Source organism: Mus musculus, chromosome 11 (genome assembly GCF_000001635.26).
Source record: "Mus musculus strain C57BL/6J chromosome 11, GRCm38.p6 C57BL/6J".
NCBI lineage: Eukaryota > Metazoa > Chordata > Mammalia > Rodentia > Muridae > Mus > Mus musculus.
In genome coordinates, this window is record NC_000077.6 from 57694993 (window position 1) to 57711659 (window position 16667).

General features: G+C 48.1%; 1 protein-coding gene and 1 long non-coding RNA gene across 6 annotated transcripts in view; both read left to right on the forward strand.

Moving 5' to 3' along the window:
• Galnt10 (polypeptide N-acetylgalactosaminyltransferase 10) overlaps positions 1-16667 on the forward strand; it is a 142073-nt gene that overhangs the window by 49551 nt on the left and 75855 nt on the right. The window lies entirely within an intron of this gene.
• Positions 11101-15171, forward strand: Gm46282. Its single transcript, XR_001780221.1, has 2 exons — positions 11101-14147; positions 15081-15171. It is a non-coding gene; the product is annotated as a predicted gene, 46282 (long non-coding RNA).

The window sequence follows — 16667 nt, forward strand, 5'->3', positions numbered from 1 at the left end:
TTACTGTATTGTGGAAACTTTTAAACCTATAACTATAGATTTATGCCCCTCCCAAAGAAAAAATAATCCAAAAATGAACTCTGTGCTCTGGAATGCTGCTTGCAGACCATAGCTCTGGTTTGTGGCTTTGGCTTTGGATGGTTGTGATTTTTACCCAAGTTATAAAGCCTCATGCACTCAGAATATCCTGCAGGATGGTTTTCTTTCAAACTAAAATGGGCCAAGTTAGACTTAACATAAACACATGAAGTATACGTTTGTTTGTTTGTTTGTTTGTTTGTTTGTTTGTTTTTTCGAGCCAGAGTTTCTCTGTGTAGCTCTGGCTGTCCTGGAACTCACTCTGTAGACCAGGCTGGCCTTGAACTCAGAAATCCACCTGCCTCTGCCTCCCAAGTGCTGGGATTAAAGGCGTGCGCCACCACTGCCCGGCTGGAGTATACTTCTTAACCCTCGGCAAGCATTTATTTAGCACTTTCTGTATATAGTCCCTGTGTTGTCTATGGGACATGAAGTTTATGTGGCATAATTGCTGTCCATCTGTCCTGCATCTTTCCCCCTTACCACAGAGAGGGTTTGTATCAGAACCCAAGGCACAACTGTAGAAAGGGAAAACAAAGGAAAATGTGCCCTTTGGGAGCAATGTATTTGAGGGTCTTTAGGGAATTCAGGGAAGGCACAGGGGTTACTTTGGGCTAGCTGGCCTTATGCTATGGCTTCAGGCAGATATTTCCCCCTCTAAGTTCCCCTCTGAGTCTGAAGTTTCCCTTTCTGAGACACTAAGTGGCAAGTTCCAGAAATCAACAATTCATTGGTTTTATCTAACTTTATTATAGATAATTGTATCATTTTATAATTCACTGCTCTTATTAATCTTTACACTGCCTAGTTCCTAAATTAATTTCACCCCAGGTTCATACATACAGAATAAAGCATTCATAGAAAGGGTTAGCATCATCTGCCATTTTGGATGTTCATAGGGTGGGCGTGTGTGTCTCAGAACATGTTTCCTAAGGATGAGGAGACTATGTTCACTTCAGGAGAGAGAGAGAGAGAGAGAGAGAGAGAGAGAGAGAGAGAGAGAGAGAGAGAGGAGAGAGAGAGAGATGAAGGGAATGGTAATAGAGTTCTAACCGCCTTCTCCCCTAATTCCCACCCTTTGCTGGCTTTGATTCCGGTCCTATGTTTGAACAGCTCCAAATCCTTGCCCTTCATGGCTGAGGTGTTTTCTCTCTGTAATTGCATTATTATTCCAGACACCGTCGGAATGCTTGTCACAGAGGAAGGAGGATTAGGCCGGGCGGGCTGAAGCTAACGCAGCCACGCAGCTGCCCTGAGCCTGGCAAGGGAGATTGTGCCTCTGGAAGCCAGGCTCCTGGCTGAGCCGGCTCCATTTAATTAGTCTCTCCTCTCTTCCTCTTTCGAGAGACAGTGGCAGAATCCAGGACGCACCCCCTTAACGACTGCAGATGCTTCTAAAGACATTTCGTCATCGCTCATTTCAAGCAAATCAGAAAATTGTCAAAACCACTCAAGTCTCAGGAAATAACTTTGAAAAGCGCCTGTCTCTCAGGGGAGCGAAGTGGCAAAAGGGATCTCTTCCAAGTCTTCAACACGGAGCCGCTGCCAGCTGTGCGTTCTGGTGCTGTACAGTTTAATACTGTTGTAAAGGGAATTCTCTTTAGTTTCTTCGTGAGGCTCAGTGTGACCTCCCCAGATCTGTAAATTTCTATGCTGATCACAACCAAGAGTCAATGTGTTATGGTTTAATTAATTGGTAATAGATCGTAGGCAATGTCAGGCGAAAGAGAAGGAGTGAATGTTGCTTGGTGAAGCAGCCTCCGCAGAAAGCACAGACCAGGCAGGCATGTGCCTCCTGTTGGAATGAGTTATGGGTGGTCCGGCTAACTACATAGGAGTGTGAGGTTTGGGGGACTGAGGGCAGGGGGAATTCATTATTAAATAGCTGTGTCCTGCCAGCCAGGGAGAATCCCTCATGTTGTTCCTGCAGTCTTACCGGACACCATGGAAACTCTCCCACGCCCACTTTGTTGTCTGCTAGGAAAAGGAAGAAAGACAAAGGCTTCCAAGCTGGAGAGCAGCCCAGGTCATAGATGGAGAATCAGGATCCCAGGCAGGAGGAAGGGGTTGGCCCTTTGCTGCAGCCCAACGGCACTGTTGGCTTGGAACCTAGCTCAGAATGAAAGTCTTCCTGGGAACTGGATGCATGCCTGGGAAGGAGGCCATACTCCCTGCCCTTCCCCACTAGAGAATCCCAGGTAGAGTCTCATTCCTGCTTCCCTGGGCATGTGCCTTCCTCTGCCTAGGTTGGCTAGAGAGAGCAGGAGGCTTCAAAGCCACACCCTCTGTGAGTAACCTTCCCCACCAAGACAGATAACTAGCCCAGGGTAGGGTCCTCACCGGGACTCCTCGCTTTCTGCAGCATCCTTGTGCCGTAGGCTCCGTCAAGTTTCTAGTCTAGCTGAAAATGTAAAGGGAATCCCTACTCACCCAGCCCTCTGTGGAGCCCCTGGTCTAGAGTCCCTTCTGGAGCCTATGGTTTAGAGCCCCTGGCCTTGCAGTTATCTGGCATTGACTGGATACAGTGTAATTATGTTCAGGAATTAATTCATTAACCAAACTCAGGAGCCTTCATCCATTAAGTGGGAATTGCTCAGCCCTTTGGGGACAAGAGAGGCAGCAGAGGCAGAACAACAATGTTCCCCAAGTAAGAAGCTACTGGCTACAGTGCTGGCGGTAGCAGCAGCTCTGCCTTCTTGCCCTGTTTCCTTGAACAAGGAAGTCTGAGGTCTCAGCAGCAGCATTAGCGAAGGCATCCTGTGCAGACTACATCTCCTCTTTGGTGATACCAAGAGCCTGGTCAAGCCAGGTCTGGGTTCCTGCTAACCAGTTCTGTCCTCTGGCTTAAGTACGTGAGTTCTTGCTGCTGTGGATGCTGTAGCTCATTACCATGGTGGAAGTGGAGATTTTAGTTCTCCAGGATACTCCCTGATTCCAGTTAACCCCAACCAACACTTAAGGCATCAGAAGCAAGCAGACATCACCGAGGTCACTTAGAGGCCAAACTCTGATTTCCATGTCCCTTCAGCTTCCTGCTTCCTCGGTCTGGCCTGCTGTTCTTCCCTTGGCTTTCTCCTAAAATAAGGCTTGTGATGGTTTTCCCCGGTGGCCAAGAACCTACAGGATCATTTTCTCAGCGCCAATCCCTGGAGGTTGCAACCCCAGAACTTCCATGTTGTTGGCATGATAGGCTAGAGAAAGGTGTTCTGTGGGTTCAGCCAGAACCGGAGCGAACCCCTCCCCGATCCTGGGCACTAGGTCCCACCCTTCTTCCTTCCATGTTATATCACAGACGACAGTCAGATGGTGTTTGAGCTAGTTACAGAAACCAAAGTGGAGCACTGTGCTGAACGCTACGATGGATCCTGCTCTGAGGGGAAATGGCTATCCACACAGAGTGGAGACGGACGGATGATCACAAGTGGTAGTGAGGAAGTGGAGAAGCTGGGCCCTAGAGACATCCGCAGCTCTTTGAAAAGGTGCTCTGTGGAGTTGTCACGTGACCCAGAATTTCTACTCCTAGGAATAGACCCAAGAGAATCAGAAACCCAGAGCCACACCAGACCTCAGCACGGTGTGTTATCACCTTAGTGAGTGGCTGTGTATAGAACAGTGTGCCCATGATGTAGTCTGTTATTCAGCTGTGAAAGAATGGAGGATTGACCCTTCTGGGGAGACATGGTGCTGGTTGGTTTTATCACCTTGACATAAACTTAGACATAATCTGGGAAGAAGAAAGAAAGGTCAGTTGAGGATTTATCTCCATCATATTGGCTTTGGTCATGTCAGTGGGGAATTTTCTTGATTGATGATTGATGTGAGAGAGTCAGCCCATTTGGGGCGGAACCATCCCTGGGAAGATATCTGGTCCTGAGCGGTATTAGAAAGCAGACTGAGAAAGCCATGACTGGTAAGCAAGTCAGTAAGTGGCATTCCTCTACGGCCCCTGCTTTAGTTCCTGCCTCCAGGTTCCTGCCTTGACTTCCTATCCCGACTTCCCATGATAATGGACTACAAACCCTTTCCTCCCAGAGTTGTTTTGATCATGGTGTTTAGCCCAGCAATAGAAAACAAGGTAGCACAGATTTGGACAAATCTGTTCACCCCAGATAAGGTGCTGACCACAGACGAAAGAAGAGGAGTGACCTATCACGTGCGCGCGTGCGTGTGCGTGTATATGTGTGTGTGTGTGTGTGTGTGTGTGTGCACCCGAGTGCACATTCTTAGTTATTTACAGGAACACAAATGGCTTAAAGGAGGTTGCATCATTGAAAAGCCCACCCCAGCATGGATGATGCCTCGCAGAGCTCTCTACACACTTGTAGGCAGCTCCACTGAAGAACTCCCACCCCTAGGGAGGGTTTGGTATTTACACCGTCTTGGTGAGGGACCTTTGATATTCCTAAGCTTCTGAACTTCGTGAGCCTTCTGAGTTTCTTTGGCTTCCTGAATCTTGCAAGCCTCTTCCTCCCACTGAGAGGGAATGTTTCTGTCAGGATGAAACTGCTGTCCAGCAGAAGGCCCCAGGGAGCATGCTGGTTCCTGGTGTCTCTCCACTTTGTGAAGAAGCCAGAGTATGCAGTACCACATACGTGACAAGCCCGGAGCAGGTGAACCCCATGTAGGTGGGCAGTAGGTTGGTGGCGTCTGAACCTGGTGAGGGAGAAATGGGATGGAGCTGGCTTTGTCTGTGTTTGGGTGATGTATTAATTATTCTTGTGTTGCTGTGATCAAAAACACTTGATGGGGCCGGAGAGATGGCTCAGTGGTTAAGAGCACTGGCTGCTCTTCCAGAGGACCTGGGTTCAATTCCTAGTACCCTCCTAGGAGCTCACAATTGTCTGTAACTCCAGTTCCAGGGGATCTGACACCCTCAGACATTCATACATTCAGGCAAAATATCAATGTACATAAAAACAAAAATAAGTAAATTAAAAAACAAAAACACTTTGATCAAGGCAGCTTACAGATGGAAGCGTTTACTTGGACTTATAGCACCAGAGGTTTAGAGAGTCCATCATGGAGCCGACCGTGATGGTGGTGCACACCTTTAAGTCCAGCACTCAGGAGGTGGAGGCAGCGGCAAGCAGACCTCTTTGAGTTAGAAGCCAGCCTGGTTTACACAGTGAGTTCCAGGCAAGCCATCATGGCGCCAAGCAGCAGGCATGACGGGAACAGAAGCTCCTGTCTTCAGACACAAGCATGAAGCAGAGAGGGCAAATTGGAAACAGATCAGGGCTTTCATCTCAAAGCCCTCGCCTGGCGACATACTTCTTCCAGCAAAGCTGCAGCACATAAACTTTCCCAAGTAGCACCATCAGCTGGGGACCAGGTGTTCAAATGCTGAAGACTATGGGATGGGGTGAGGTACCTTCATTCAGTCAATACAGGCAATTTTCCAAAAATACCGAAGACGATTGACTTATACAGCACATACATATATCCCTTGGAAGTCCAGGATCTGGTGCATGCCTTTAATCCCAGCACTTGGAGGAGGATTTCTGAGTTTGAGGCCAGCCTGGTCTACAGAGTGAGTTCTAGGACAGCAGACAGCATCTTCCAGCATCTTCTATCTTCCAGCATCTTTTTACAGTGCCCTCACATGGTGAAGGTGTTAGGGTTCTCTTTTGAGAATGCTAATTCAGGCTCTCAGGACTTTAGTCACTTCTCAGTTCCCATCACCTTTGGGTTGGTGCTGTCACTCAAACTCATAGACTTTCAGCCACAGTGCTGCAGAATCTCCTTAGTGGAAGATGAAACCAATCCTGAATTAAATTGTAGATAGTGACGGTGTGTGTACAGCCACGTCAGAGTAAGAGCTGTTGGATTCTGCTCTTCCAGAGGGTTTGTCCTGGGTCCTGTGAATTATATGCTTATTAAGAAAATAGAGGCTGGGGAGATGGGTCCGTCTTAAAGCATGTCGATGGGAACCTGGATCCCCAGGACTCAGGGAAGTAAAAGGCAGGTGAGTCAGTCAACCTATAGTGCCAGACTCTGGGCAGGGATGGGACTAGCCATGTCAGCGAACTCTGGCTTGATAAGGGTCTGGGCCTCAAGGAGCAATATGCAAGAACAATCCAGGATAATTCCTGAAGTCAACCTCCGTGTCCCACACATCCGCATGCACACCCACACATGCACACAGACACGTCACACACATATACATGAAAATGGAAAGGAAATAAAACATTGGGTAATTTGGGGACCAGCAGGGAAGTGTTTGGATGCAGCACACATACCTAGGACGCCACTTTCGTGGCAGGGCAGGGGAACGTGGCCATGTAAGGAAATGATCTTTGGCTGGGGAGGAGTGTGCTGAAGCACCCAGTTGGCCAGATGTCTTGATGTCCTCTCATGAGTCAGCAGAAATGGTTTAAATAGGCAAAGAGTGGTCATGGTGGGACACCAGTGCTTGGTGATGGTGCCTTTCTGTTGACATTATTGGAGATGATAGGCTAACACGTTCTATTTTCACAAGGCACGGAGTTGGAATTTTTAGAATGCCGAGGGACAGAAAAAGTCAGAGGGCTCTTGGCTGTCACCCATCTTTAGTCTCTGTCTAAGACAAGGATAAATGGACCCTTGTTCCTGCTTTCCCCAGTGCAGTGAATTCTGTCTCAGAGCAAGGCAGGCCCCCCTCCTCCACGCAGCTGTTCCTAGGGAAAGTCTGAAACTCACAGCCCAGTCTTTTGGGCCCCTGTGCCAACCATCAGAGGGGACTCTTCGTCTGACCTCCAATGGGCAGCTGGTGGCACACCCAGCCCCAGTCAAAGTCCCCTTCTCTGGCCTCGCTCTAGACAAAGTCCAGCAGACTTTCCTGTTGCAGGAAAACCCAGAGCAGTCAGCAGGTGCGGTTTCTGGGGAGCAAGGTTTCTCCCTAAGTTTCCGACCCTTATGTGTCTCTCTCCTCCTTGCTGTGTTTGTGCTTGAGGGTATGTAGAGCCTTGTGAAATGGCTCTCTAGTTTTGTGCCCTTGCGCCCTAAATATGAAAGAAAGAAAATTCCACAAGTTGCCAAGCAATCTACATTCATGAAGAATCTGGCCAGATGTCTCCTAGAATGAGTGGGAGAATTAATCACTCGATTGTCGGGCCTGGGGCCTGGGGGTGTGGCTAGATAAATAGAGCACTTGCCCAGGAGGCACAAGGCCCTGGGTTCAGTCATCCCCCTGCCCCATACAAAAACTTTAATAGTGGAAAACAGGAAGCAAATTAAATTCCCAGCACAAGGGGCACAAGATGCATCCGTGTGTTAGGGTGCAACACACCCTGACAAGACTTCCAAAGTATATTTAATAAGAGCGCTTCCCTTGACATCTGATAGGTGAAGAGAGATGCCTCTGGGCCTCTAGGTAAGGTCTTCCGGTTTCAGACACGTGCACGGAGACAAGATGATGCAGAAGAACATGAAGCCATTCGCAGTGGCGACACTATAGACGGCAGAGTTCTGGGAGCTCACCTTAATTTCATTGTCTTGTTACTTTGAGTTAATTGTAAATTCCACATGCAATTATAGGGAGTGAGAATTACAGGGAAGTCCTCTGTGCCTTCCTCTCTGTTTCCTGAAGGGGGTTTTATTTTTCCCTTTGTGCTTCTCCCTTGCCACATGATTGACAGTTGAGGAAAATAAAGTTGAGGGTTATCACTGTAAACACATATGCCTGAGTGCTCCCTCACACACGAGTGTGCACACCACACACACACACACACACACACACACACACACACACACATTCACCCTTCATTCCTTCCTTCCTTCCTTCCTTTCTTCCTTCCTTCCTTCCTTCCTTCCTTCCTTCCTTCCTTCCTTCCTTCCTTCCTTCCTTCCTTCCTTCCTTCCGTGGAAGCTGGCCTTTTGTTCATCTGTAGACCTCTGCCTCCTGGCCCACTGTGCATATAAGAACCTTATACTAATCATGAGTCGCTGAGCCCCGTGCCTGGCCTAGGCTTTCGTGGAGAGAGTTCCTATTGGTCCATAAGGCGCACCTTCTGAGAGCATCAGATTTCCTCGTACCATTTAGACACAAGAGGAAAGCGACACATGCTTGATCTGAAAGTGTGAAGTTGAAATGTCCAAAGTGCAAAGTGGCCCTGACCTCAGCAGTGAAGCAGTAGCCTCCGTGCCCACCTTGTCTCGAAAGCGTGGAGTGTGTTCCTGCTCCGGGCCGTCTCTCTGGGGACAGCAGCAGGCTGGACAAACACTTGTCCATGGAGTACTTAAAGAATTCAAGTAGACGACTCGTTTCTTTTCTTGACCTCATCCAATGTGGGGGAAGTCAAAACACACAGCACCATGTGAAATGGGGCAGCTAGAGTCTCTTTAATTTTTATTTTGCTTATTTTGTCTGTTTATTTTACTTGGCACAGGGGAGAGCCTGTTGTAGGCCAGGCTGGTCTTGAACTCACTAGGTAGCAGGGGATGAACTTGAACTCCTGACCCTTCAGCCTCCGCCTGGGGTCACATCCAAGCTCCACCCTGCCTAGCATCTCTACTATTATCAGAATCTTAGACTCTCTGTGTGTCTTAGGACTTGTGGCTTACAGCGAATTGCTTCTACCCTCATCCTAGAATCAGGCTCGTGGGTTGGGTTCTTGGTTCCGGTGTTGGCTTCTGTATGGGCCTGGCAGGTTGTCTTGTGTCTTGGTCCCTCTTCCCTTGCTAGCTGACTAAGGTGTCTTGGCAGATCATTGCTTCAGAAATGGACAGGTGGGCGACTTCTGCTTCTTTCCCCTGAAGATTATCTCAGGGGTGTCAAAAGCAATTTTTATAGGTAGGCTGTTCTTCTACAAGAGATGTGTTTACAAGGCATGAAATTAACATTTTTGCACAGAGTCGAGGGATTCCTGATAACACGGTGACTTGGGCGTCAGGTTTGTCACGTCAGTGGTTATTAGCAAGGTCAGTGTTTCGTGTGGTGATGATACAGACCCTGTCACCAAAGCCATGAGCCAGACACAAACTCTGGGCTTCTGAAACTTGGGCTAGAGAGGCTCACCACACAGTGTCCACGCACTTGACCTCTTACAAGAGTCCTTTCTTGGAGCCAGTGTCAAGTAAGGATGATGTACGTCATTTGAGGGGAGACGGTAGCACAGGCTAGATCAATAGTTGCACATTTCAGTTGCAGTTTAAGATCTCTTTAGGGTCCTAAAGCTTGTAAGAGGATGTTAAATTCTATAAATAAACATCTATCCAGAGAAGCATGTTGGTATATAATTTCAGAGTTGGGGCTGTTTTTTTTTTTAAAGGTTTTATTTTTTAAAAATTTGTGTCTGGAGCCGGAGAGATGGTGCAGCGGTTAAGAGAACTGACAGCTCTTCTGAAGGTCCTGAGTTCAAATCCCAGCAACCACATGGAGGCTCACAACCATCTGTAATGGGATTTGATGCCCTCTTCTGGTGTATTTGAAGACAGCTACAGTGTACACATATAAATAAATAAATAAATAAATAAATAAATAAATAAATAAATAAATAAATAAATAAATAAATCTCTTTTGAAAATATGTCTATGTGTCTCAGACCTTGGAGCTAGAAGTACAGGTAGCTGTGAGCCACGTTACCTGAGAATTGAACCTGGGTCCTCTGGAAGAGCAGTAAGCACTCATAACTGCTAAGCCACCTCCCCATTCCTGGGTTGGGTTCCTGTAATATTAGGTGAGTTAACAGATGAGCTCTGAACTCTCTCTGTTGGATCGCCTCAGATTTCTTTTTGTAAGCTTAGATTTTTCAAAACATACTTTAATAAGGGTTCTTAAATGCTTCACCTTCCCTTCTAGCCCACTGACCAAAGGTAGGGGAGGAAGATGGTTAATAAGACAAGAGGGATGTGGCCCTGTTTAGAAGCAGTTCTTTGGGGGCAATTCCAATCTTCATTGTCAGGATAGCAGCAGTACAGTCCAAATCACCTAACACAAATCAGCAGCAGCAGTCCAGGCCAATCGGCAAACACCAAACAGGAATCAGTAGCAGTGGCTGGATCCAGAAGAAACCCCGAGGCCCCGCAAATGGGAACGTGGAAGCAGCTGGAATACCACGAGAAGTTCTTTGGTGCCTTTCTCTCTATGAAGCCACAACAAATGAAGATCAGAGAAGACCAGTGAAGTTTTGCAAGACGAACCAATGCAAGAGCATCGTTCACTGTCTCTGGGGTTCTAGTTATAGTCTTTGCAAACATCAGGAGTCCTCTCAAGTGTCTGCCTCTGCAAAACATCCTCTCACAAGACAGCTTTCAGAAGAACATCGCCATGACACAACTGAGTCTCCGAAGAAACCAGAGATTTACACTTCATCTTTTTCTAGTTTCTGTCTCAAGAGCCCCCAAGAAGGAAGAGTTAAGGCAAGTGGGGGACAGAGTTCTTGAGAACTGAATGAAAATTACTCAGAAAATGCTGTCAAGAGAATGGGATGTCAAATCCTGAGACCCAGATCCGGGTGTGTGGAGGAAAGACTCCTCAAAAGTCACACTCCTGTTAAATCTGTATGCTCAAGCACGGAGAACAAGTAGATGATGGGGTTGTCCTCTGCTGGGCCAGGAGTCAAGGCTTGCCAAGCAAAGAGTTGGGAACTGTAAGATAGTTCAGACTGGCAATCTTAATTCAATTCTACAGACCCACATGGTGAAAGAAGTTGTCCTCTGACCTCAATATGCAGCCATGGTGCACATGCACGCACGCGCACACACACACACACACACACACACAGAGAGAGAGAGAGAGAAAGAGAGACACACACACACACACAGAGAGAGAGAGAGAAAGAGAGAGAGAGAGAGAGAGAGGATGAGAGATAAAGAGAGAGAGAGAGAGGAAGAGAGAGGATGTGAGAGATAAAGAGAGAGGAAGAGAGAGAGAGGAAGAGAGAGAGAATGAATGTATGTATGTATGTATGTATGTATGTATGTATGTATGTATGTATTTTGTGTATATGAGTACTATCTGCATGTATGCCTGCATGCCAGAAGAGGCCATCAGACCCCATAACAGATAGTTGTGAGACACCATGTGGTTGCTCAGGACTTCTGGAAGAGCAGCCAGTCTCTTAACTGCTGAGCCATCTCTCTAGCCCTATAAACAAAAAAATTTAAAAGAATAGGAAGCCTTGTAGTTATGTGGACTGGGTTCAAATCATGTTATGCTTGTAGCACTGAGCAAATTATTTTATACTATTTGTCTTGTTTTTGAGACAAGGTTTCACTATGTGCCCTTGACTGTCCTGGAGTTTGCTACATGGAGCAGACTGACCTTGGACTCATAGAGATTATCCTGCCTCTGCCTCCCCAGTGCTGGGATTAGGCAAGTGCCACCAACCCAGTGTCACTGATAAAATGTATTAGCTATGGTCTGTGGCCTTGGCAATAGTTTTATCCTCCCCTTGGGGTGGTTTTGAGTGTAAAATGGGCTGATATACTAAGAAGGGATTCCAAGGATCAGTGTATGAAACATCATTCATCCACCTAGTTCATTGAGCTGGCATTTATTGAGCGTTGCACATTCCTGGTATGTTGCTAAGAGTGGTCAGTTGAGTGTTCTTGTGAACCAAAGCAGACGCTGCCTCTGCCCTTCTGACGTGTATGATCTCTTACATATTCCTTAAGCAGTCATACCAAGTGATGTAGTGGGCTCTCTGATGTAGTGGGCTCTGAGGAGAACAGGATCAAGCTGTGCAGGGAGCAGCCTAGACTGAAGACTTCCTTGAGGAGCTGACATCTGAGGTGCAGTGTGCACTTGGAGCAGGGCCAGGTGTGGCAGATATCTGTGGCAGAGGAAATAGCTTATACAGAGGCCTTCCAGTAGGAGACAACAAGGTGGAGCTGAGGGACATAAGAAAGTCCCTAGACCCAAAGGGAGGTGGGCAGAGGCCAGGCCCTTCAGAACTCTCTAAGCCTAGTAAAGCATTTGACTTTATTTCAAGAGCAATGGAAAGCCATTGGAGGATTTTAAAGGAGCTTTTAAAATTATTAAGTTCAATAAATGCTAGTTCTATTGTACTGTTCTGGGAATGTTTGTACCTCCCGGCATTTTTTTCTCTTACTGGATTTTATGAATGTGTCATTTTAAAAGCCCAGGCAATAGGGCTGGAGAGATGGCTCAGCAGTTAAGAACACTTGCTGCGTTTCCAGGGGATATAAGTTTGGTTCCCAGCACCCACGTTGGTAGCTTTCAGCTGCCCATAACTGCTGTTGTTCTGCAACATCAGATCCAGTAACTAGGGGATCTGATGCCCTCTCCTGGCCTCCTCAGGCATTGCACGTACATGGTGCACATAAACTCACACACAGACACACACACCCTACACTGGCACTGCTTGGTCTGTTGAACTGTGTTTCCTCCTCCACAAGTTGTCAGAGAGGAGCTGTAAACAGCTTGGATTCAGAAGAGAAGGGGTTAGAGCAGGGCCCAGCAGGGACTTGGACTGGGCAGGCCCACTGAGCTAGTCACAGCTGCTGTCAGGCCTCTGACTGTGATCAGATACAGGCTGGGAGAGGAGCCCAGCATGACTCAGCATTCGGACATCAGCATTAGAGAGATAGGGAGTCACGCAGCAGGAGCTTGAGGGCTGGTTACAGGAAGGGTGAAAGAAACTGGGCTCAGAAGTCAAGAGCTGGGGTGATACCCAAATGACAGATGGACTTGTCTGATAGGAAAAGTTTAACTGAAGAGAGAAATCCAGGCTCTGAGACAGGTAGAGGGTGCCCAGGTCATCTGACCCAACTGAGCTCCTGAACCTCTCAGTCATTTTGGCCAAGGCCAGGCAACCTCAAAGTCAGGTAGCCTTGCGGCCATCCAACTTTTTCATCCCTGTATGACCATGCTTAATGAATCTGTGTGGCCTCCCTGCTCACAACTGCAGTTTCCCCGAACCCTGCTGTTACTTGTTTCTATCCTCCACCCTCTGGTTCTGCCTTCTACTCTGTTCCCTATGAAGAGTCACTGAGCTAGAAATGTGTAGGCTGTGTCCCATGTACACACCAGCACTCTCTAGTTGGGTGGCTGGAGAGCCAGGGGTTAACTTAGCCAAGGTCAGCATCATGCTACACAATCGCCACAATGAGGCTGGGTTTCCATCGTGTGTCTTTGAAGAATCGAGTCCTTCTCAGAGATAGAAGCAGACAGACGATTGCATCCTACATCCTCAGCCCAACGATGTGAGACCTCTAGCTTTCCAGATGATCCATGCCCAAGGATAGTTGGAACGTAGCTGAAGAAACAGCAGCTTGGCTGAACGGTTTAACAAAAGTCCTAGGCGTCAGCTGACTCCGCTACGTACGTTTTCCAAGTCCAGGGGAGAAGTGTGTGGCCCTGCCTGTCCATCATTCTGTGAGTCGTTGTTTTCTGGCAAGGAAGTAGAAGTTAGCCTATCAGTACATTGTTCATCCCTTGAGTGATAACCTATTTCAGGAGTATGGTGGCTTGGGTTGTGGTGCTGCAGCTGCTGGCTTGGGGTGATGGTGATCTGTAGAAACAAGGGGACTTCAGAAAGGGAGAAAGAAAGGGCCAGAGCTTGAAAGTCCAATGGGAAAACGGGGAGCCTGGCTGAGTGCGCTCTGGAGCCGTGCTCTGGGTCTGTTTCCGCACTATCGATCCCTCACTATCCACGAGACAAGAGTCATTTCTAGGGCATGAGACTGGGGCTTGGGAATGGAGAGACTTATTTTCTACTGCGCTCTTTTTGACTCTTTCTTGCTTGACTCTTTCACATTTTCTCTATTATTTCAATAATTGCAAATCAAATTACAGGGTTTGGCTTTCAAAAAAAATGCAATGAAGGGTTTGGATCAGACCATTGGTTTTCAAGCTTTCTTTTAAGTCAGCAAAACACTTTCTGCACAATCTTACAGGAAAGCCTAATTAATGTGTAACAGAGAGGAAGCGTCTCGGGCTGGCACGCCCCACCCCTCCTCCTGCCCTCAGCATTCCCACACAGCTATGGCACAGCTAGAAACACAACGGGTAGTAGCTATTTCTTTCAGGCCTATTTGCCTCTTCAACTCTGTGACTGCCCTGCACTCATTGTGGAAGCTGCCGTGCTCCTGCCCTGAGGACTGGCTGCAGCCTCCCCGCTCCCCAGGTAACCCCCAGTAGCCACAGACCTCCTGTCCTTGCAGGAATTGGTAGTAGGCACTAGCTGAGTGTCACCCAGAATCTTGGAATGTGGGGAAGCAGGTCATTTTTGGCTTGCTTCTCTTAGGCTTGTGTGTTGATGCTGTGGTTTGTATATAAAATGCCCCCAACCATCTCGTGTGTTTGAACATTGCTCCCCAGTCAGGGGTGCTGCCTTGGGAGATGGTGAAACCATTGGGAGGTGGGAGCCTAGTTGGTAGAAGTGTTTTGCTTTGGGAGTTGCTATTCTGGCACCACATCTTGTCCCAATCTCTCTTCTGGATCCCACCCACACGCAAGCAAGCTGCATCTTATTCCTGCCATCACAGCCTCAAGCCACATGGTAGACTGCACCCTCACACTGCGAGCCAGAGCCAATCCCAGCTCCCTTGAGTTGCCTCTTGTTCTGGACGTATCAGTAGGAACCGTTCGCAAATACAAAGTGATGGGCCAGCAAGAGGACTCAGCAAGAAGAGGCTTGTGCCACCAAGCCTGTAGGTCTGAGTTCCACACCTGGTGGACTCCCACAAACTGTCCTCTGACCTCCACAAGCTCACTAGCTCCATGTAACATACACACGTGAGCAGGCGTGTGCCTCCTTACACGCACGCGAGCACCCCTTGCATGCATGGAGATGCACAGTTAATTAATTAAATCAAGTATAGAGAAGTACTCAGAAGATGGCTTAACAGCCAACCCAGGCAGAAGCATCGGTAGGCAGGATCCTACCAGGATAGTGAAGTGGGACAGACATTCACAGACTTGCCTTCCCTATGTGCCCTCGCTCAAACTCAGCCAACCTCCCCCTCCACTTAGAGGAGTTCTGGAAGTTCGTGTCCTCGTCCTAGCCCTGGGCTCACTCCTTCCGTGACTCAGTTTATAGATGAAATGTCCCTTTCAGGCTCCTGTATCTGCACACTTGGTCTTCAGCTGGTGGTGCCACTTGGGAAGGTTGGAGATGGAGGCTCGCTGGAGGAAGTGCGTCACTGGGCGCAGGCTTTTTAGCCCACCTGCCTTCATGCCACTTCCTGCCGATTCCTGAGATGCAGTGTGAACAGCCAACCTCCTGCTCTTGCCAGTCTGCCTTCCCAGCCTCGGGAACTGTGAGCCAACACAGGCCCTGCCTCCGTTAAGCTGTTCTTGTTGGGGCAGTTTTATCACAGCAACATCAAGGAAACTAATACAAAAATTAGAAGGAAACAAATACAGAGACTGACTCTGAACGTGCCTTTCCACCTCTTGGGACCTGTGCCTGGCCATTTGTAAAGTGAGCAGGCTGAGCTTCCAGCCTCAGCTCTCTTAGCTCTCTGGGCAGTTGGTACACAGTTTGTGAATGTTCACCAGGACCCTCTTTTATCCAGGAAGTCTTAACAGGAACTATGACCACATGAAGCCAATAAGAAGGATGGGTGTGGCCTAGAGGTGTTTCAGCAACGCTTCCCAAAGGGTGATTTGCAGAGACCTCCAGCTCATGAGATAGATTCAGGGACTGAGGAGGAACCTTCTGCTGTTGTCTTGACACCATGTACACAGGCGGTGGGCTCCTGTGGAATAGATGTGGATCAGAGTTGCATGTCGAACTGTGTGTGGTGCAGGCCACACAATTGCTCCAGTTAGTGCTGGTTCTCAGCAATTTGCTCTAAAACTTGGTGCCTTGGAGCTGGAGAGGTGGCTCAGTGGTTAAGAGCACTGGCTGCTCTTCGAGAGGACCTGGATTTGATTCCCAGCACCCATGGCATGGCTCACAACAGTCTGTAATTCCGGTCTCTTCTGGCCTCCATAGGCACCTGGCACACACTTGGTACACAGATAAGGCATCTGCCTAGTGAAGTGCTATTGGCTGGGATATTGACAAGATCTGCTCATATTTAAAAGGAAGGCTCCAAGAGCCCATCATTTGGTGGGCTTGTAGAAGGTTCTAGAAGAAAGCATAAGGTAAAAGGTTCTGTTAGCAGCCAGTTTGGAAAAACAGAGCAGAAAACAAGATGTCGTTAAGAGGTATAGTTGTTTTCTGTTGCCATGTAACGAGTCATCACACATTTGAAAGCTGGGAACGCTATAGGTCTTGCCTCTGAGTGGGCTTGGCTGTGTTTTCTCACGAGATCAGAATCAAGGTGTCAGCCGGCAGGGGCTCCTACGTGCCAGGAAGTCTAACAAGAACTGTGACCACACCGAGCCCAGTAAGAACTAAGGTAGGGGTCTGACCCAGACTGTTTCAAGCTGGTGGTAGAATTGAGCCTTGTGGATGTTGCATTGAAGCCTCTACTTCATTACAGGCTATCTGATGGGACTGCTTTCTGCTCCTTGGGCCATCTATACACGGGCTCCTTGATCTTCAGAGCCCACAGCTCCATGGCAAATTGATCCTCACCCCAAATCCCCTTGACTTCCTCTTACCCTGCCAGATGGAGGAAGCGCTCAGGGATTTGTGTGGGGATTATGTGACTTTTGGTCATGATTTGTTTCCTTTCCCCCTGGAACTCACTGC